The sequence below is a fragment of the Oncorhynchus masou genome, chromosome 14, assembly GCF_036934945.1.
Source record: "Oncorhynchus masou masou isolate Uvic2021 chromosome 14, UVic_Omas_1.1, whole genome shotgun sequence".
NCBI lineage: Eukaryota > Metazoa > Chordata > Actinopteri > Salmoniformes > Salmonidae > Oncorhynchus > Oncorhynchus masou.
Genome location: NC_088225.1, coordinates 38,589,653 through 38,601,657, shown reverse-complemented (window position 1 = coordinate 38,601,657; position 12,005 = coordinate 38,589,653).

Genomic DNA, 12,005 nt, shown 5'->3' with positions numbered 1-12,005 from the left:
GGGTCCCATAGACACAGTCTGTTATAACAGGGGTCTATAGTGGGTCCCATAGACACAGTCTGTTATAACAGGGGTCTATAGTGGGTCCCATAGACACAGTCTGTTATAACAGGGGTCTATAGTGGGTCCCATAGACACAGTCTGTTATAACAGGGGTCTATAGTGGGTCCCATAGACACAGTCTGTTATAACAGGGGTCTATAGTGGGTCCCATAGACACAGTCTGTTATAACAGGGGTCTGTTATAACAGTCTGGGTCTATAGTGGGTCCCATAGACACAGTCTGTTATAACTATAGTGGGTCCTAGACACAGTCTGTTATAAGTGGGTCCCATAGACACAGTCTGTTATAACAGGGGTCCATAGTGGGTCCCATAGACACAGTCTGTTATAACAGGGGTCTATAGTGGGTCCCATAGACACAGTCTGTTATAACAGGGGTCTATAGTGGGTCCCATAGACACAGTCTGTTATAACAGGGGTCTATAGTGGGTCCCATAGACACAGTCTGTTATAACAGGGGTCTATAGTGGGTCCCATAGACACAGTCTGTTATAACAGGGGTCTATAGTGGGTCCCATAGACACAGTCTGTTATAACTATAGTGGGTCCTATAGACACAGTCTGTTATGGGTCTATAGTGGGTCCCATAGACACAGTCTGTTATAACAGTGGGTCCCATAGACACAGGTCTATAGTGGGTCCCATAGACACAGTCTGTTATAACAGGGGTCCCATAGACACAGTCTGTTATAACAGGGGTCTATAGTGGGTCCCATAGACACAGTCTGTTATAACAGGGGTCTATAGTGGGTCCCATAGACACAGTCTGTTATAACAGGGGTCTATAGTGGGTCCCATAGACACAGTCTGTTATAACAGGGGTCTATAGTGGGTCCCATAGACACAGTCTGTTATAACAGGGGTCTATAGTGGGTCCCATAGACACAGTCTGTTATAACAGGGGTCTATAGTCCCATAGACACAGTCTGTTATAGTGGGTCCCATAGACACAGTCTGTTATAACAGGGGTCTATAGTGGGTCCCATAGACACAGTCTGTTATAACAGGGGTCTATAGTGGGTCCCATAGACACAGTCTGTTATAACAGGGGTCTATAGTGGGTCCCATAGACACAGTGGGTCCCATAGACACAGTCTGTTATAACAGGGGGGTCATAGACATAGTGGGTCCCATAGACACAGTCTGTTATAACAGGGTCTATAGTGGGTCCCATAGACACAGTCTGTTATAACAGGGGTCTATAGTGGGTCCCATAGACACAGTCTGTTATAACAGGGGTCTATAGTGGGTCCCATAGACACAGTCTGTTATAACAGGGGTCTATAGTGGGTCCCATAGAGTCTGTTATAACAGGGGTCTGTTATAACAGGGGTCTATAGTGGGTCCCATAGACACAGTCTGTTATAACAGGGGTCTATAGTGGGTCCCATAGACACAGTCTGTTATAACAGTGGGGGTCTATAGTGGGTCCCATAGACACAGTCTGTTATAACAGTGGGGGTCTGTAGTGGGTCCCATAGACACAGTCTGTTATAACAGGGGTCTATAGTGGGTCCCATAGACACAGTCTGTTATAACAGGGGTCTATAGTGGGTCCCATAGACACAGTCTGTTATAACAGGGGTCTATAGTGGGTCCCATAGACACAGTCTGTTATAACAGGGGTCTATAGTGGGTCCCATAGACACAGTCTGTTATAACAGGGGTCTATAGTGGGTCCCATAGACACAGTCTGTTATAACAGGGGTCTATAGTGGGTCCCATAGACACAGTCTGTTATAAAGGGGTCTATAGTGGGTCCCATAGACACAGTCTGTTATAACAGGGGTCTATAGTGGGTCCCATAGACACAGTCTGTTATAACAGGGGTCTATAGTGGGTCCCATAGTCTGTTATAACAGGGGAGTGGGTCCCATAGACACAGTCTGTTATAACATAGACACAGTCTGTTATAACAGGGGTCTATAGTGGGTCCCATAGACACAGTCTGTTATAACAGGGGTCTATAGTGGGTCCCATAGACACAGTCTGTTATAACAGGGGTCTATAGACACAGTCTGGGTCCCATAGACACAGTCTGTTATAACAGGGGTCTATAGTGGGTCCCATAGACACAGTCTGTTATAACAGGGGTCTATAGTGGGTCCCATAGACACAGTCTGTTATAACAGGGGTCTATAGTGGGTCCCATAGACACAGTTATAACAGGGGGTGGGTCCCATAGACACAGTCTGTTATAACAGGGGTCTATAGTGGGTCCCATAGACACAGTCTGTTATAACAGGGGTCTGTTATATAGTGGGTCCCATAGACACAGTCTGTTATAACAGGGGTCTATAGTGGGTCCCATAGACACAGTCTGTTATAAACTATAGGGGTCCCATAGACACAGTCTGTTATGGGTCCCATAGACACAGTCTGTTATAACAGGGGTCTATAGTGGGTCCCATAGACACAGTCTGTTATAACAGGGGTCTATAGTGGGTCCCATAGACACAGTCTGTTATAACAGGGGTCTATAGTGGGTCCCATAGACACAGTCTGTTATAACAGGGGTCTATAGTGGGTCCCATAGACACAGTCTGTTATAACAGGGGTCTATAGTGGGTCCCATAGACACAGTCTGTTATAACAGGGGTCTATAGTGGGTCCCATAGACACAGTCTGTTATAACAGGGGGGGTCTATAGTGGGTCCCATAGACACAGTCTGTTATAACAGGGGTCTATAGTGGGTCCCTATAGACACAGTCTGTTATAACAGGGGTCTATAGTGGGTCCCATAGACACAGTCTGTTATAACAGGGGTCTATAGTGGGTCCCATAGACACAGTCTGTTATAACAGGGGTCTATAGTGGGTCCCATAGACACAGTCTGTTATAACTGTTATAAGGGGTCTATAGTGGGTCCCATAGACACAGTCTGTTATAACAGGGGTCTATAGTGGGTCCCATAGACACAGTCTGTTATAACAGGGGTCTATAGTGGGTCCCATAGACACAGTCTGTTATAACCAGTGGGTCCCATAGACACAGTCTGTTATAACAGGGGTCTATAGTGGGTCCCATAGACACAGTCTGTTATAACAGGGGTCTATAGTGGGTCCCATAGACACAGTCTGTTATAACAGGGGTCTATAGTGGGTCCCATAGACACAGTCTGTTATAACAGGGGTCTATAGTGGGTCCCATGGGTCCCATAGACACAGTCTGTTATAACAGGGGTCTATAGTGGGTCCCATAGACACAGTCTGTTAGACACAGTCTGTTATAAACAGTGGGTCCTATAGACACAGTGGGTCCCATAGACACAGTCTGTTATAACAGGGGTCTATAGTGGGTCCCATAGACACAGTCTGTTATAACAGGGGTCTATAGTGGGTCCCATAGACACAGTCTGTTATGGGTCTATAGTGGGTCCCATAGACACAGTCTGTTATAACAGGGGTCTATAGTGGGTCCCATAGACACAGTCTGTTATAACAGGGGTCTATAGTGGGTCCCATAGACACAGTCTGTTATAACAGGGGTCTATAGTGGGTCCCATAGACACAGTCTGTTATAACAGGGGTCTATAGTGGGTCCCATAGACACAGTCTGTTATAACAGGGGTCTATAGTGGGTCCCATAGACACAGTCTGTTATAACAGGGGTCTATAGTGGGTCCCATAGACACAGTCTGTTATAACAGGGGTCTATAGTGGGTCCCATAGACACAGTCTGTTATAACAGGGGTCTATAGTGGGTCCCATAGACACAGTCTGTTATAACAGGGGTCTATAGTGGGTCCCATAGACACAGTCTGTTATAACAGGGGTCTATAGTGGGTCCCATAGACACAGTCTGTTATAACAGGGGTCTATAGTGGGTCCCATAGACACAGTCTGTTATAACAGGGGTCTATAGTGGGTCCCATAGACACAGTCTGTTATAACAGGGGTCTATAGTGGGTCCCATAGACATAGTTATAACAGGGGTCCCATAGACACAGTCTGTTATAAACAGGGGTCTGTTAGTGGGTCCCATAGACACAGTCTGTTATAACAGGGGTCTATAGTGGGTCCCATAGACACAGTCTGTTATAACAGGGGTCTATAGTGGGTCCCATAGACACAGTCTGTTATAACAGGGGTCTATAGTGGGTCCCATAGACACAGTCTGTTATAACAGGGGTCTATAGTGGGTCCCATAGACACAGTCTGTTATAACAGGGGTCTATAGTGGGTCCCATAGACACAGTCTGTTATAACAGGGGGGGTCCCATAGACACAGTCTGTTATATAGTTATAACAGGGTCCTATATAGACACAGTCTGTTATAACAGGGGTCTATAGTGGGTCCCATAGACACAGTCTGTTATAACAGGGGTCTATAGTGGGTCCCATAGACACAGTCTGTTATAACAGGGGTCTATAGTGGGTCCCATAGACACAGTCTGTTATAACAGGGGTCTATAGTGGGTCCCATAGACACAGTCTGTTATAACAGGGGTCTATAGTGGGTCCCATAGACACAGTCTGTTATAACAGGGGTCTATAGTGGGTCCCATAGACACAGTCTGTTATAACAGGGGTCTATAGTGGGTCCCATAGACACAGTCTGTTATAACAGGGGTCTATAGTGGGTCCCCTGTTATAGTGGGTCCCATAAACACAGTCTGTTATAACAGGGGTCTATAGTGGGTCCCATAGACACAGTCTGTTATAACAGGGGTCTATAGTGGGTCCCATAGACACAGTCTGTTATAAACAGTGGGTCTATAGTGGGTCCCATAGACACAGTCTAACAGGGGTTATAACAGGGGTCTGTTATAGGGGTGGGTCCCATAGACACAGTCTGTTATAACAGGGGTCTATAGTGGGGACACAGTCTGTTATAACAGGGGTCTATAGTGGGTCCCATAGACACAGTCTGTTATAACAGGGGTCTATAGTGGGTCCCATAGACACAGTCTGTTATAACAGGGGTCTATAGTGGGTCCCATAGACACAGTCTGTTATAACAGGGGTCTATAGTGGGTCCCATAGACACAGTCTGTTATAACAGGGGTCTATAGTGGGTCCCATAGACACAGTCTGTTATAACTATAGTGGGTCCCATAGACACAGTCTGTTATAACATAGTGGGTCCCATAGACACAGTCTGTTATAACAGGGGTCTATAGTGGGTCCCATAGACACAGTCTGTTATAACAGGGGTCTATAGTGGGTCCCATAGACACAGTCTGTTATAACAGGGGTCTATAGTGGGTAGACACAGTCTGTTATAACAGGGGTCATAGGGGAGTGGGTCCATAGACACAGTCTGTTATAACAGGGGTCTATAGTGGGTCCCATAGACACAGTCTGTTATAACAGGGGTCTATAGTGGGTCCCATAGACACAGTCTGTTATAACAGGGGTCTATAGTGGGTCCCATAGACACAGTCTGTTATAACAGGGGTCTATAGTGGGTCCCATAGACACAGTCTGTTATAACAGGGGTCTATAGTGGGTCCCATAGACACAGTCTGTTATAACAGGGGTCTATAGTGGGTCCCATAGACACAGTCTGTTATAACAGTGGGGACACAGTCTGTTATATAGTGGGTCCCATAGACACATAGACACAGTCTGTTATCTATAGTGGGTCCCATAGACACAGTCTGTTATAACAGGGGTCTATAGTGGGTCCCATAGACACAGTCTGTTATAACAGGGGTCTATAGTGGGTCCCATAGACACAGTCTGTTATAACATATAGTGGGTCCCATAGACACAGTCTGTTATAACAGGGGTCTATAGTGGGTCCCATAGACACAGTCTGTTATAACAGGGGTCTATAGTGGGTCCCATAGACACAGTCTGTTATAACAGGGGTCTATAGTGGGTCCCATAGACACAGTCTGTTATAACAGGGGTCTATAGTGGGTCCCATAGACACAGTCTGTTATAACAGGGGTCTATAGTGGGTCCCATAGACACAGTCTGTTATAACAGGGGTCTATAGTGGGTCCCATCAGTCTGTTATAACATAGTGGGATAGACACAGTCTGTTATGTTGGGTACAGTCTGTTATAAGGGGTCTATAGTGGGTCCAGTCTGTTATAAGACACAGTCTGTTATAACAGGGGTCTATAGTGGGTCCCATAGACACAGTCTGTTATAACAGGGGTCTATAGTGGGTCCCATAGACACAGTCTGTTATAACAGGGGTCTATAGTGGGTCCCATAGACACAGTCTGTTATAACAGGGGTCTATAGTGGGTCCATAGACACATATAACACAGTCTGTTATAACAGGGGTCTATAGTGGGTCCCATAGACACAGTCTGTTATAACAGGGGTCTATAGTGGGTCCCATAGACACAGTCTGTTATAACAGGGGTCTATAGTGGGTCCCATAGACACAGTCTGTTATAACAGGGGTCTATAGTGGGTCCCATAGACACAGTCTGTTATAACAGGGGTCTATAGTGGGTCCCATAGACACAGTCTGTTATAACAGGGGTCTATAGTGGGTCCCATAGACACAGTCTGTTATAACAGGGGTCTATAGTGGGTCCCATAGACACAGTCTGTTATAACAGGGGTCTATAGTGGGTCCCATAGACACAGTCTGTTATAACAGGGGTCTATAGTGGGTCCCATAGACACAGTCTGTTATAACAGGGGTCTATAGTGGGTCCCATAGACACAGTCTGTTATAACAGGGGTCTATAGTGGGTCCCATAGACACAGTCTGTTATAACAGTCTGTTATAAGGGGTCTATAGTGGGTCCCATAGTGGGTCCCATAGACACAGTCTGTTATAACAGGGGTCTATAGTGGGTCCCATAGACACAGTCTGTTATAACAGGGGTCTATAGTAACAGGGGTCTATAGTGGGTCCCATAGACACTATAGTGGGAGCCAGTCTGTTATAACAGGGGTCTATAGTGGGTCCCATAGACACAGTCTGTTATAACAGGGGTCTATAGTGGGTCCCATAGACACAGTCTGTTATAACAGAGTGGGAGGTCGTATGAGGTCCCATAGACACAGTCTGTTATAACAGGGGTCTTAGTGGGTCCCATAGGACACAGTCTGTTATAACAGGGGTCTATAGTGGGTCCCATAGACACAGTCTGTTATAACAGGGGAGTGGGTCCCATAGACACAGTCTGTTATAACAGGGGTCTATAGTAGACACAGTCTGTTATAACAGGGGGAAGTCCCATAGACACAGTCTGTTATAACAGGGGTCTATAGTGGGTCCCATAGAACAGTCTGTTATAACATTTAGTGGGAGGCAGTCTGAAGAGAGCCCGTCTATAGTGGGAGACACATATAGGGGAACCCAGTCTGTTTAGGAGGCAGTTATAAAGAGAGACCCTGTTATGAGATCCCATAGAACAGTCTGTTATAACATTTAGGAGTCAGACAAGTCTGTTATAACAGAGCCCGTATGAGATTAGAACAGTCCATTTAGTGGGAGGCAGAATGAGTGGGTCCCATAGACACAGTCTGTTATAACAGGGGTCTATAGTGGATTAGAACAGTCCATTTAGGAGGCAGAAAGAGAGCCCGTATGAGATTAGAACCCATTTAACAGGGGAGGCAGAAAGAGAGCTATAGTGGGTATGACACAGATTAGTCTATAGTGGGTCCCATTAACCAGTCCATTTAAGGGAGGCAGAAACTATAGAGCCCGTATGAGATTAGAACCCATTTAGGAGGCAGAAACAGAGCCCGTATGAGATTAGAACCCATTTAGGAGGCAGAAAGAGAGCCCGTATGTCCCATAGATTAGAACCCATTTAGGGGAGGCAGACACAGTCTGTTATAACAGGGGTTATGAGACAGGGGTCTATAGTGGGTTAGAACCCATTTAGGAGGCAGAAAGAGAGCCCGTATGAGTGGGTTAGAACCCATTTAGGAGGCAGAAAGAGAGCCCGTATGAGATTAGAACCCATTTAAGAGGCAGAAACAGAGCCCGTATGAGATTAGAACCCATTTAGGAGGCAGAAACAGAGCCCGTATGAGATTAGAACCCATTTAGGAGGCAGAAAGAGAGCCCGTATGAGATTAGAACCCATTTAGGAGGCAGAAAGAGAGCCCGTATGAGATTAGAACCCATTTAGGAGGCAGAAAGAGAGCCCGTATGAGATTAGAACCCATTTAGGAGGCAGAAAGAGAGCCCGTATGAGATTAGAACCCATTTAGGAGGCAGAAAGAGAGCCCGTATGAGATTAGAACCCATTTAGGAGGCAGAAAGAGAGCCCGTATGAGATTAGAACCCATTTAGGAGGCAGAAAGAGAGCCCGTATGAGATTAGAACCCATTTAGGAGGGAAGAGAGCCCGTATGAGATTAGAACCCATTTAGGAGGCAGGAAGAGAGCCCGTATGAGATTAGAACCCATTTAGGAGGCAGAAAGAGAGCCCGTATGAGAATAGAACCCATTTAGGAGGCAGGAAGAGAGCCCAGGAAGTATGAGATTAGAACCCATTTAGGAGGCAGGAAGAGAGCCCGTATGAGATTAGAACCCATTTAGGAGGCAGGAAGAGAGCCCGTATGAGATTAGAACCCATTTAGGAGGCAGAAACAGAGCCCGTATGAGATTAGAACCCATTTAGGAGGCAGAAAGAGAGCCCGTATGAGATTAGAACCCATTTAGGAGGCAGAAAGAGAGCCCGTATGAGATTAGAACCCATTTAGGAGGCAGAAAGAGAGCCCGTATGAGATTAGAACCCATTTAGGAGGCAGGAAGAGAGCCCGTATGAGATTAGAACCCATTTAGGAGGCAGAAAGAGAGCCCTGGTCCAAAGTAGTGCACTAGATAGGGAATAGGGTGCCATGGAGCCCTGGTCCAAAATAGTGCACTAGATAGGGAATAGGGTGCCAAAGAGCCCTGGTCCAAAATAGTGTACTAGATAGTGAATAGGGTGCCAGAGAGCCCTGGTCCAAAGTAGTGTACTAGATAGTGAATAGGGTGCCATGGAGCCCTGGTCCAAAGTAGTGTACTAGATAGGGAATAGGGTGCCATGGAGCCCTGGTCCAAAGTAGTGTACTAGATAGGGAATAGGGTGCCATAGAGCCCTGGTCCAAAGTAGTGTACTAGATAGGGAATAGGGTTCCATAGAGCCCTGGTCCAAAGTAGTGTACGGAATAGGGTGCCATGGAGCCCCGGTCCAAAGTAGTGCACTAGATAGGGAATAGGGTGCCATGGAGCCCTGGTCCAAAGTAGTGCACTAGATAGGGAATAGGGTGCCATTTGCAGTTGAACCCTAGAAGCCAGTGTAATTGACTGACAGGTCACTGCGGTAAAGAGTTCCACATCGTGGTTTGTCGTTGTTGTGGTGAGGCCGTTTTAACGATTTACACTTTGACTTCTGTCGTCGACGTTGATATATTTTCTGATGAAACGTACCGAAGTTGTCTTTGATGGTGTTAAGATGGATCATGTCCTCTACAGACCCAGGAGACAGCATGGCGGTGGTCAGTAGGGCCACTCTACAGACCCAGGAGACAGCATGGCCACTCTACGGACCCAGGAGACAGCATGACCACTCTACGGACCCAGGAGACAGCATGGCCACTCTACAGACCCAGGAGACAGCATGGCGGTGGTCAGTAGGGCCACTCTACAGACCCAGGAGACAGCATGGCCACTCTACAGACCCAGGAGACAGCATGGCCACTCTACAGACCCAGGAGACAGCATGGCGGTGGTCAGTAGGACCACTCTACAGACCCAGGAGACAGCATGGCCACTCTACGGACCCAGGAGACAGCATGGCCACTCTACAGACCCAGGAGACAGCATGGCCACTCTACGGACCCAGGAGACAGCAGGGCCACTCTACAGACCCAGGAGACAGCATGGCCACTCTACAGACCCAGGAGACAGCATGGCCACTCTACAGACCCAGGAGACAGCATGGCCACTCTACAGACCCAGGAGACAGCATGGCCACTCTACAGACCCAGGAGACAGCATGGCGGTGGTCAGTAGGGCCACTCTACAGACCCAGGAGACAGCATGGCCACTCTACGGACCCAGGAGACAGCATGACCACTCTACAGACCCAGGAGACAGCAGGGCCACTCTACAGACCCAGGAGACAGCATGGCCACTCTACGGACCCAGGAGACAGCATGGCCACTCTACGGACCCAGGAGACAGCATGGCCACTCTACAGACCCAGGAGACAGCATGGCCACTCTACAGACCCAGGAGACAGCATGACCTCTACAGACCCAGGAGACAGCATGGCCACTCTACAGACCCAGGAGACAGCATGGCCACTCTACAGACCCAGGAGACAGCATGGCCACTCTACAGACCCAGGAGACAGCATGGCCACTCTACGGACCCAGGAGACAGCACGGCCACTCTACAGACCCAGGAGACAGCATGGCTACTCTACAGACCCAGGAGACAGCATGGCCACTCTACAGACCCAGGAGACAGCATGGCCACTCTACAGACCCAGGAGACAGCATGGCCACTCTACAGACCCAGGAGACAGCATGGCCACTCTACAGACCCAGGAGACAGCATGGCGGTGGTCAGTAGGGCCACTCTACAGACCCAGGAGACAGCATGGCCACTCTACAGACCCAGGAGAGAGCATGGCCACTCTACAGACCCAGGAGACAGCATGGCCACTCTACAGACCCAGGAGACAGCATGGCCACTCTACAGACCCAGGAGACAGCATGGCCACTCTACAGACCCAGGAGACAGCATGGCCACTCTACAGACCCAGGAGACAGCATGGCCACTCTACAGACCCAGGAGACAGCATGGCCACTCTACGGACCCAGGAGACAGCAGGGCGGTGGTCAGTAGGACCACTCTACAGACCCAGGAGACAGCATGGCCACTCTACAGACCCAGGAGACAGCATGGCCACTCTACAGACCCAGGAGACGGCATGGCCACTCTACAGACCCAGGAGACAGCATGGCGGTGGTCAGTAGGACCACTCTACAGACCCAGGAGACAGCATGGCCACTCTACAGACCCAGGAGACAGCATGGCCACTCTACAGACCCAGGAGACAGCATGGCCACTCTACGGACCCAGGAGACAGCATGGCCACTCTACAGACCCAGGAGACAGCATGGCCACTCTACAGACCCAGGAGACAGCATGGCCACTCTACAGACCCAGGAGACAGCATGGCCACTCTACAGACCCAGGTGACAGCATGGCCACTCTACAGACCCAGGAGACAGCATGGCCACTCTACAGACCCAGGAGACAGCATGGCCACTCTACAGACCCAGGAGACAGCATGGCCACTCTACAGACCCAGGAGACAGCATGGCCACTCTACAGACCCAGGAGACAGCATGGCCACTCTACAGACCCAGGAGACAGCATGGCCACTCTACAGACCCAGGAGACAGCATGGCCACTCTACAGACCCAGGAGACAGCATGGCGGTGGTCAGTAGGACCACTCTATAGACCCAGGAGACAGCATGGCCACTCTACAGACCCAGGAGACAGCATGGCCACTCTACAGACCCAGGAGACAGCATGGCGGTGGTCAGTAGGACCACTCTATAGACCCAGGAGACAGCATGACCACTCTACAGACCCAGGAGACAGCATGGCCACTCTACAGACCCAGGAGACAGCATGGCCACTCTACAGACCCAGGAGACAGCATGGCCACTCTACAGACCCAGGAGACAGCATGGCCACTCTACAGGCCCAGGAGACAGCATGGCGGTGGTCAGTAGGACCACTCTACAGACCCAGGAGACAGCATGGCCACTCTACAGACCCAGGAGACAGCATGGCCACTCTACAGACCCAGGAGACAGCATGGCCACTCTACAGACCCAGGAGACAGCATGGCCACTCTACTGACACAGGAGACAGCATGGCGGTGGTCAGTAGGACCACTCTACAGACCCAGGAGACAGCCTGGCCACTCTACAGACCCAGGAGACAGCATGGCCACTCTACAGACCCAGGAGACAGCATGGCCACTCTACAGACCCAGGA